This window comes from Dermacentor andersoni, chromosome 1 (genome assembly GCF_023375885.2).
Source record: "Dermacentor andersoni chromosome 1, qqDerAnde1_hic_scaffold, whole genome shotgun sequence".
Taxonomy (NCBI): domain Eukaryota; kingdom Metazoa; phylum Arthropoda; class Arachnida; order Ixodida; family Ixodidae; genus Dermacentor; species Dermacentor andersoni.
In genome coordinates this window covers 204,472,948-204,484,492 of record NC_092814.1, presented here as the reverse complement: position 1 = coordinate 204,484,492, position 11,545 = coordinate 204,472,948, and the positions used below count along the sequence as shown (strand labels likewise).

General features: G+C 44.7%; 1 long non-coding RNA gene across 1 annotated transcript; it reads right to left on the bottom strand.

The window, feature by feature from the left end:
• Positions 1–1,096: 1,096 nt before the first annotated feature.
• On the bottom strand, positions 1,097–5,599 carry LOC129380747 (uncharacterized). The gene is made up of 3 exons (XR_011892237.1): positions 5,394–5,599; positions 1,794–1,905; positions 1,097–1,179 (listed from the first exon to the last, which is right to left on the bottom strand). It is a non-coding gene; the product is annotated as an uncharacterized lncRNA (long non-coding RNA).
• Between the last annotated feature and the right edge of the window lie 5,946 nt (positions 5,600–11,545).

Here is an 11,545-nt window from a genome sequence, read left to right as displayed (position 1 = left end):
CGCCCGCGAGCCGTGCATTGGGTTCGCGTTAATGAACCCCAGGGGATGGAAATTAATCCGGACTCCCTCACTACGGCGTGCCTCATAATCATATCGTGATTTTGGGCCGCAAAACCCGAAGAGCTAATATTCATCTTAACGGAGACCGCAAGGATTTGGTTTATACCATCTTTCTGAAGGTGCGTGTGCTACTGAAATTAATAGGTTATGCCGCCGCCCTTCCTCGTTGTTTCTGCAAACTTGTGGTTGAAATTTCACGATGCATCAAGCTCAATGCAGTGTGTTAACTACTCAAACAGATGAGGCGAGTGCACTTTGAAGAGACCCAGAACGCCAAGGAAACCAAAAATTGGTTCTTTTGTTCGAACGCAGCACAGTAATTATTCTGCCATGGATGCTGAAATAATAGTTGGTGCACTATTGTTGCGATAAATTTTTCCCCTTCCGAAGTCAATAAAATTCTGTATGCGGAAAAGAAGGCACTTATGCATACCACTAAGACATATGCAGTTGGTGTCAAAAGTCAGAAGTACGGATTCCGCGAGAAGGCCGAATTTCAGCAGTCACAGCTTGAAGCCGATAAACCAGTACGGCCCGTATTCATTAGGTTTTTGGTTCGCAAGTGCTCTTTGCGACTGACCGAACCAACCGTGTTCCCTAATAATAATTCCCACATCGAGCTTGGATAACATTTGCTCTTACGAACATCTTAAGCGTAAGAACCTCTTTTATAAATACGGCTCCGAACACTGCGTTGGTCGCATAACGCTTGATGGAACATGGTTATAACGACGAATTTTCAGGACAGCACACAGAAAGAACACACAGAGGACAGTCGTCGAACTTCAACTGAGCTTGTGTGTCCTGTCAAAACGCGCCGTTATAACCATGTTCCATCAAGTCAATAACCAACTAGCCCATCCAAGTCTCTTAATCGCATAACGCTGGTACAGGTAGAAATGATGAAACCTAGGCTGCGTTCACAGGCTAGGGAAATATTCCACTTTTCTCATACCTCGTGTCCTGCTCATTTTTAGCGCCTACTGCATATACCTCGAGTTGGCTATCTGGATCGAATGCAAAATCAAACTCACACAACGGACTTTTGTGTTGTGCTCCACGGTTCAGACTCTATTGTGAGGCAGTTGGACACTTCAATATGAAGCACGGAAGGCTTTACTGTAGAAAAAAAGAAGAGAAGGAAATGGTTAGCAATGCATTATTATCCTTTAGTCGCCACTCCTTTCTGCTAATCATGCAAGCGGTATACTTATTAATATTTAAAACTTCATTCATTGTTACTTGAAATGTATGCTGTGTCCATAAAATATATTTGATCTCAGGAGGCGAAGGGCCCCATAAATTACGTTGGTATCACCTGTGTGCACACGACCGTGCCTATAAAGAACCGTCCTACCTGTAACTACCAAAAGTTCAATCTTGACCGCACTATATAAAAAAAATACTAACCGACAAAACAACCGATAAACTCCCGTTAATGTTCACTTTTTTCTCTTTATTTTTTGTGTTTTTATAAGTGTTTATATGGAAACACCAAGGGTACACTTACTGGAGGTGGTGGTTGTGAGGAAAATGGGTCATTTTTTCATAGGGTGTCCCATATGATCTATGGGAACCCACGGGTTATTATATGAAATATCCCATATGTTCATACGTATTTATTAGACATGGGGCATATAGTTACATTTATAGGATTGCACGAAACAGTGGCGTAACAGTGTAAGATAGGCTAACTTGAACTAAAATGAAAACCAACAATGTGTCAGACGTACCTGAGTCTACTAAAGCTTGTAGATCGTCTTGACTGCAGTCGTCTAAAACGCAGATTCCCAGGCGAACTATTGGAAGCTCTTCCAGGAAGAAATAATTTTTGTAGTATAATATCTGAGAGAGAGAGAGAGAGAAGGGAAGAGGGATAGAGAGGGAGAGTTATGGAAAGGCATGCAAAACACAGTGTGTGGTCAATGGGACTGCATGTATAAGGCAAAACATATATGCTGAAGTAAATTTTTTAATGCAGCCTACGCTTATATTCATGTGACGGGTTCAAGAACCACATGCTGCCCCACCAGCACTTTCTCGTACCAGGAGGTAAGAGGAGAACGGAAGCCTTTTCCTAATTTAGCCAAAACAGGATAATGTTGAAGAATCAAGACCTGTAGTAAAACTATTAGGCGACGAGATGACACACTAGTTTCAGGCAGGTGATGTTTTTGCAGAACCATATTGCATCCATCACGCAGAAAGCAGCCATGCTATATATATTCTTACGAACTCAAGTGTGCCATCGATTTCTGACAGCGAGGTGGTTTGCGATTGGCTGCCGTCTCAGCTTTATTATACGTAAAAACATGAATATAGGGCGAACCTTCCTTTCAAAAAACTGCCGCAAAAAGTCGAACCCCGTCATATATACCGGTTATCTTTTACTAATTTATACTAGCTTTTTTTAATTCTTTTCAGAATTAATGTTTGGGAGGCCGACCTATATTTTGTTACGACCTATATTACGGTTTCTACTGTATTATCAGTAACCGCCGCGTGCCCTAGTGCACAGAGATGCCGACAAACCACGATATGCTATGGACTGGTGTACCGTAAAGGTACCGTCTGCTCGATTATATTGATTACTTATCATGTGCAGTTCGCGCGCAGCCGATTAGAGGGATAAAGTAATAGACGGGGCGTCGCTTGAACCACTGGCGCAGCGCGCCGCGGTATACGATTGGAATATAGAATAATCGTTGCATAATCCCGACCCTATTAGTGCATGCCAGCAGGCTTGGAACAGTGTGCAAGCCTCATAACTGTTAACAATAATATGTCAGTGCGTAAATATCAGAAGTTGTGAGTTCCGTATGCAGCTCTCTGAAATCTCTCCGTGTCAGGGCACAATGCTTCCTCTAGAATACGGTTCAACGAAACGCAAACAAAACTACCAAAAATAATTACTGGTCGTGTTGTTATTAAAAATTGAGATGTTTGCATGCTCTTAGCTAAACAGTATACTTGATAAATTTGGCCATAACGAGCATCACTTTTTAAACCGCGCTGTTTCTTCCTTACAGATCCCCAGTGGTCTTCGCTGTCAATACAATATAGCGCATTGGGGAAACATGCAAAATAACATTCACGAGAATGAGAGTCACCTTGATATATTCAAGTAGAAACACAATATGTGCATGCACTATCAAGTCGGAAGAGAGAGAGAGAGAGAAAATAATGCAGAGAAAGGCAGGGAGGTTAACCAGAGGTAGTTCCGGTTGGCTACCCTGCGCAGGGGGAAGGGTTAAGAGGGATAAAAAGAGAAACAGAGTGGAAGGGGGAGATAGAAAGAAAGGGAGACAAGCACGAACAAAGCGCGTACACTACAGAGCGGTAGGGGCGGCATTCTTAGAGTCTGTCGTGAAGCCCCGTAGACCGCAAGAACCTTAATAGCGCGAGCAAGGCCTTCAACGCGGATGTTCTTTCAGAGCATTGGCCTAAAGCTTTCAGTTATGAAAGTGGACGATTGTCCAACTAGTCCTGTACTCTGCACATCACTTGTCTCTCAGCACTGTATCGCGGGCAGACACAGATAATGTGTGCGAGCGTCTCGTCGATGTTACATGTGTCGCACGTGGGGCTGTTGGCCATTCCTATGAGGAAAGCATAGGCGTTTGTAAAGGCAACGCCTAGCCACAGACGGTAAAGCATGGTCTGTTCACGTCGTGGTAATCCAGGCGGGAGGTGCATCTGTATGTCCGGAGACAACGAACGCAACCGACACATGGTGAAAACATTGGAGTCCCACAGGGGCAAAGTACACTCACGGGACATCAATCGCAGCGCAGCCGCAGCGTCTGCTCGCGAAAGCGGAATGAAGACTCGTTGACCACTTTCATGTGCAGATCGGGCGGCTTCGTCGGCGTGGTCATTCCCGCTGATGTTACAGTGTCCTGGAAGCCACTGAAAGATTATGTTGTGTCCCTTGTCATAGCTTTGATGATATATGTGCCGAATTTCTGAGGCCAGTTGTTCATTGGGTCCGTGGCGCATTGGGCTTCGTATGCACTGAAGAGCTGCCTTGGAGTCACTGAAGACTGCCCATTGTTGCGGTGGTTTCTGCTTAGTGAAATCAAGTGCAGCACGGAGCGCCGCGGGTTCTGAACCCGTCGATGTGGTCACACATGAAGTTCTTAATTTGATTTCCTCAGATTGCGCCGGGATGATGACTGCAGCCGCAGAGCTGTTGAGTTTTACTGAGCCATCTGTGTATACATGTTGCCGGAATCTGTGCACGTTGTTAATGTGCTCCAAAGTTGCATGTTTCAAAGCTTGCAATGGCGCTCCAGCTTTCTATCTGATTCCTGGAATTGTCAGTTGCACTTGCGGCCGGTGCAGACACCACAATGGATCTGACAATTGTGAAGCGGGCGTAAATTCTGATGGTAAGTACGACTGATGTCTTACAATAGTTTTTGCAAAAGTTGAAAGTGGCCTTTTTGCTGGCAAGCAAGCAAGATGGTGTGAGGGAATCCTAGTCAGGTGTCGGATGTGCGCTCTCAGGACATCTGTATCAATGTAGACTGTCAAAGGAGCGTCTCTGGCTATGGCCACTGTCGCAATCGATGACGTTGTTTTGGGAAGACCGAGACAAGTCCTGAGTGCTTGGGCTTGTACGCTCTGGAGTTTGCGAATATTCGTAGTACAAGTATTTCCTATTACAGGTAAGCTGTACCGCAGGAAGCCCAAAAACAGTGCTTGATATAGTTGCAACATTGACGGTACTGTTGCACCCCAGGACTTCCCGCCGAAAAACGCAAGAAGGTCCACAATGGCGGCCAAGCGCTTAGTCATGTACGAGATGTGAGGGCTCCAAGACAAGTCTCTATCAATGATGACGCCAAGAAATCGGTGCGTTCGTCTATATCGTATGATTTGGTCATTAATCCGCAATGCATACGGGGCCATCGATTTGCGAGTAAAAGCAACGACTGCACATTTCTCAGCAGAAAGATCCAGTGACACAGCCGTTGAGGCTTTCTGAAGTCGCGCGTGGACTTGTACACGTGTCACGCCTGAAGCCCATATGCAAATGTCGTCTGCATATACGGAGAGATGTACGGTTTGCGGTAAAGAATCAGTCGGAAGGAAACGCGAACGGGAATAGCCAGTGATAACACCTCTTACGAATAATTACTTTAATCTTACTTGTGTGGTCATCGTGAAACCTGGAAGTGTAGATGGATTCGTTATGGATTCGGCCACTGTTACACATTTGGAATTCTGCCGAAGAAAATGTACCTTCCTATTTTCCTTTTTAGAATTCGCGCTTCATTAGGGCGTCACAGGAGCACACCTGTTTGAAACATACTTTTACATGCACTCACACTTGGATCCATGACCTGCAAGATTGGCTCCATCTTCTTCTGCCATGCGGTGGAATTCTTTACGTAAAACTGCAGATTACAGTACTGGCCTCGTGAAGTCACATGGCCAGAACCGTCGAGGACCATGGTCTCTAAGCACTCATCAAAGGCGCCCAAGTCGACGTGAGACCCTTGGAACAGGCCCGTGGGGTACTTTCCGGATGCGTCGAACACTGCGTGTACAAAAATGATGCAAACGTGTTACAGAGAAATCGACATAGCTTTGCATAAAACGCTCTACGGCATTAAAATTATGCCTTGCCCTCTAGAGGAATACAATTAGCACACTAAAAGAAACAGGCGCCTCTCGCTACCAATTCTACAAACCCAGAAGTTAAATCGTGCTCGAGTTGGATATGTCGCCAGAATTCTTAAACGTCCCCTTGCTAGCGCATATTGCTCTAATATAGTCGATCTGCTACCCTCTCACTACCAAGACCCTTTTGCGTCTTTAGCGCCTGTTTGCAAGTTCGCTTCCGGGTCTACCACTAAGACCGTGCCAATATTAAAAAGCAAAAGAAGGACCCCCATGCCTGCATCGGAATACATTACCCTACAAGATATGCCATGCCGCTACGAACAACGTCGTCACATCCTCACCGACAGCTCTGTAACAAATGATTATTCCGCCATAGCGGCGGGAGTTTCATCAAAAGGTGTCGCCATTTACATGAAGCTGAGCCACAGGACCTCTATAACACTGTCACGGAGGTGGCTGCACTGCGTGCTGCTTTCAGTTACGTTTCGAAGCAGCCAGTGAGCTCCTGGTTCACCTTTGAAGAATCACGATCATCTTTACAGATTCGCCACGCGCTAATTATCAGCATATCAGGCATCTGCTGTTGCACACCGAAGCTTGTGGGATGGAGGAAAGCGTTGCTCTGCAGTGCCGCCTTACTGGGGAGTAGCAGGCAGCGTCCAAGAAGACTGCGCTGCTGGTTCAGTTTACAGTAATGATACGGAGCAACTCCCGTTACCTTTCTAGAGAGTGACGGATCAGCTCTTGCGGCTTGATTTGTGCGGTTCATGCAATCGGCTGTTGGGCCAACTCAGTACCAAGCTATTCCCAGTTATGACCCAATGCGCGATTTCCACATGCTGGTATGGCCTTGACAGGCGCAATCGGGCTTGTCTACACCGTATGTGGCTAAACGTCAGTTATATAAATACTTTCCATTTGAAACATAAGGGATCAGATTGACACTGCGCCTTGTGTACCGCGTACGGAAATGGAGCAGCGCCCTGCGTGCGTCCAACGCAGCGAAGGCACATTTAAGTATTTTGAGAGACACGGGCCTCAACGGGATATTACGATTAGTTTGTGTATGGCAGTTTATAATGCGTGTTGTCTGCCTGTGACACGCACAGTGTGTATCGTTCCATTTTTCATCAGTCCCATCTGGAGTAACAAGCTAGGCGTACTGGCAGGCAAACCTCTCTAGCATTCATTACAGTGCTCCTCTCTCTACGTAGCACGAGAACTGCATGCAGTTTCGGTATGAAAACGTGTTCTTCCCAACAAAACAAATCATGTATATGTGATGTAAGAAATTATGCACTAAGAACGTATCGTTACAACACAGTTTTATATATAAAAAGTGCGACCGGTATTAACTGGTAACCGGTAAAACCGGTAAAAACCGGTAAAAAACCGGTAAAAAGTAAAATGAAAATTAACGAATCTAAATCAGTCATGCTCAGAGTTACAAACAAAACAAAGCATGTTAGTGAGTGTAATTATGAGATGAACTCAACTATTCTAACTGAAGCTGAAACGATAAAATACCTAGCTTTAACAATTTCGAAAGACTTAAGTTGGAAATCACACGTAGACAGAACTTGTGTAGCTGCAGAAAAACACTTATGGTTCCTTCGCCGAAAATTAAAGCTCGCAACCACACCCGTCAAACTATTTGCATATTTAACTTACATTAGACTGACGTTAGAGTATGCCAGTGTCATTTGGGATTCGTTTCAATCAGAATTATTAAACCACATTGAGAAGATACAGAGAAAATCTGTAAGGTTCCTTCTTTCCCGGTATTATGCTTCGGTTGCTTGATTTGCCTCCACTGGCTCAACGGCGGAAGTTGGCTAGACTTAAATTTCTTTTTTTGTTATCAAAAGGCCACTTCAATATTGAAACCACACCCTATCTTGCTCCCAGGCAGGCTAGAAACGTCAGGTGAAGCAATCATTGCATGTTATCAATTCAAGAAGCATATCTGGACATGTACACTTATTCATTTTCCGCGAACGATTAAGGAATGGAACAGTTTGCCGGCGTCTGTTTTGCAGTCGAGTAGCATGAAAATATTTGAGGAACGCGTTAAAAACCTTTTTATGAAGTTGAATCTTAGTGGTGTCGTGCAAACGTTGTCACACTGTTCTAGAAAGACATACAGTAGTCTTTCTTTTATGCTGCTTCCGATATCACTGTCACAATGTTACAAACATGTTTTTCTTAGTGAAAATATTGTTTTTGTATTTGCTTATTTGTTTTGCACTGTATTTCCAACATTCATTGCTTCATGTCCTATTTACGTTTGTAAGGTGTTTACACTTTTTGCGCTATGTGACAACTTGCTGTACCCACCTTGTTACGGCCAAGACGGCCAACAGTATTTGAAAATAAAAAAGAAATAAAACGCCCACGCCTATTAAGGGTGGCCAAATCGCATGTTGTCTATTATATTGTACTGGAGTGTTCCCTAACCCATCGTTCTTTCTAATAACAATGAAACACTTTCTTCAGCCTTTGTGGGCTGTTCATCAATATTATTGCATAACACAAGAAACAGAATCTCTTATTCAGTGAAGGTCATTTGGAATCAAAGAAAGGTAATTAGGAATCAAAGAATGCGGAAGTCAACATGATTAATCACATCATTGGAAATTAAAACTTCTTAGCCGTTCAATAACTAGCAATAAAGGAAAATATTTCTTGCTGGTGGCAGCGATTTGTCTAACCTGTTTACGCTGGTTTGGTGTCGCGGTGATCCCTAGACCAAAGCCACTGACCAACTGCTAAAAACAACAAGGCGACGAGTAATGCATTTTTGAGAGCCTGCGCACCGCAGCCTCAAGACAGCCGCGATCTGTGAGCATGCGCAATAGATTATCTACTGCAGAAAAAAAAAACTACTCCAGCACAAGACAGCATGATCGCCAGAAATTTGGACTTCATGAAATTGAGTTTGTAAGTGATGAAGAAGTAATAATATTTTTCCCAGGCCGTCAAAGGGAAGACAATGAATGATGTAATGAATCATATAATGAATAAGACCTGAAACACTTGTCAGTGCAAATTTTAGTGAACAAGCAGTCTGCACGATGCCGTTGAGAGTCTTGCACGCACAGCGTTGGAATTCAGGCCGACGAAGAAGGCTCCTCAGGACGCAGAAATAAGGAAGCAGCAGGTTACCTTGAAGCTATGTTTGTTGTGGTCTCCTCCACAGCAACCGTGTTTCACTAAGAGACTTCACAGAATTAAAGCCGCCTCTTATCACTTGCCTACCGGGTCAGCGCAAACTCAATCGTGACAGTGCAAGAGAGTAATAATTGCATCATATTCGTGTGTGCACTGTGAGGCCTAAAATAAAATAAATTCTCGAGTTGTACGTGCCAAATCAACGATCTCATTAGGGGGCACACAGTAAAGGGGGGGGGGGGGGGGGCTTCGGATTATCGGATTAATTTTCATCACTAGGGATTCTTTACCACAAAATCTAAGTGCATCAAAGTCCTCGCATTTTTCCCCATATAAATGCGGCCGCCGCAACCGGCAATCGAACCCATGACTTCAAGCTCATCCGCCGAGAACACAATTACGGTAACATATTATTAGGAACCTGTCACACCCATCATCGTCGGCTACAAGGCGCAGGAAACTCCAAAGTATATATACCAACCACACTATAAAAAGAAAGACAGCTTTTCGCAACAAGCTTAAAAACGTGCCTAATTGATCTCGTCAGATCCCATTCATTCACGTATTACAATGAACACGTGCAGCAATATTTAATTGGTTGTTCAATATACACAAGTATTTTATACTCCAAAGCAACAATTATACTCTGTGTCATAGTAAACAAAACAACAAAAAAAAAAACTTATGAAGCTCGTATACAAGCGGATTTGCGCACGAACCCCATACTGATGCGAAAGCGTCGAATGGCCAATTGAGTTATAAAGCCGGCGTCTGTTGCCCCGAAACAGCACCTCGATTCCCATTGGTTGCTGTTACGACGCCAAGTCACATGACCGCATCGACGGAGCAGTGCGGGCGAAAGGGGCCGCCTGCTGCCGCGCCGGTGAGCCAGATATTGCGTGAGGGGAGAGAGCATCGCCGCGATGTCATGGTTATCCTCGCTATCGGACGCCTGTGTTATCCGCGCAAGCTCTCGCCTGCGTTCAACTTCGCGTCGGTAATCGCTGTAAAGAAATTAACGTATAAAAAGGAAAGCAAATTCGAAAGGAAGTACTATCACGGTAGTGAGTTCCAAACCGACGACAAGACGCGCGGAAGCCGAGCATCTTACCCACTGGACTAATCCAACGCTGCCTTGATAGCTGACATGTGCACTGTGCTTTATGACACCATGCTACTTGGACAGAAATTTCCGTCGGAAAACCCGGCGTGACGAAAGCGATGACGTCAGAAAAGATTCCAGGTAGCATGACATAACCGATCGAAGTGCACAGGCCACGTACTATCTAGAAGGCCAAGGGTCAAGCGGCGTTCTATAAGACATTGATGCTTTCGCATTCGCAACTCATAAGAAGTACTAAGGTGTCCTCGGATTGTTTTTTTTTCTAAGTTTAAATGACATAGTATACGGCGAAATTTGAAAACATGAATAAACAGTCATGATCTTATAGAAACTCACGATATGAACTACAGGGGTGATTAATCACGCGACATTTCTTTGCTCGCAGGGTGTAGCACTCAAGTTACAAGTATTTCAAGTGCAGCTTGCTTTCCTGTTTTAGCGATAACAACCTGTTTACCCCCCTTCCCCCAATTTGGTGTGTATGCTGATAGGCTGCCACTTGGAGGTAAGGCGAAAGGAAGGACAGTGTTGACGGAGGCCACCGGAGGTCTCATCTTCCCTTAGGTAGTGGCGAATTTTGTCAAATCCACCTCATCGACTTCCAAGGGGAGCCCACGCCAATGGAAACAAAACAAGGAGCTATTGGTGGTACGCCATCCAATTTATATATATCAAATTACATTTACCACACAAGAAATACATTTTTTGCTGATGAGAGTGAAGCTGTAATGGTTTGATATAGGACATGAAGTCTCTGCATCGCCCTACATTATCATTAGGTACCTCTGTACCAAGTACGTATAAAACACTATCTCATAGGGTTTACTGAACAAGACAGGGCTAATTGGCTATCGCCAGGAGAGATCTTCCTTCTGCAATGGACACAAAGATGATGATGAAAGACGACAAAATTAGTTGACTGAAATATGCAACCATAAATAAGAACACCCACCTAACATAGCTGGCAAGACATCAATCATCTGAGAGAAAATTGTCATTCAAAATATAAAACGTCATATTTATTAGCGCAGCCATTTACCGTGGAAGCTTAGTGCACGGCCGGCGTTGTGCCGGCTGTCGCAAGGTCAACACACAATCCTTTTTAACTTCTTCGGTGCTTCCGAGTCTTGAGAACAACATTGTTTGCGGCTGAGAAGGAACTAAAGCACCTTGTACGCCACTGCTCTTCCTGAGGCGACCAAAAGCTTGCCATTGCACTGACCTAAATCAGTGAAACAAATAAACTATCCCCAGAGGCATCACCTCAGAACTATTGCCTGTAACGCCGAAAGCCTCGTTCACATGATGCGACTTTGATCGACCCGCAAGCGCGATTTGCATGCGACGGAAATCACAGTCGCAGTGCCAACACTTCCTACCCCCCTACCCCTTTCTCGACTGCGACCAATCGGTTGGTCGCACGTCGCACCGATCGCAGCGATCTTTAGTCGAAATTGCGCCCACAGCAATTTCGCGGGTTGTTCTGGAAAATTGCGTCTCACTCACAAGTGCAATGCGCGGAGATGTGGATTGCCGAATCCGGTACGTGTGGCCATATCA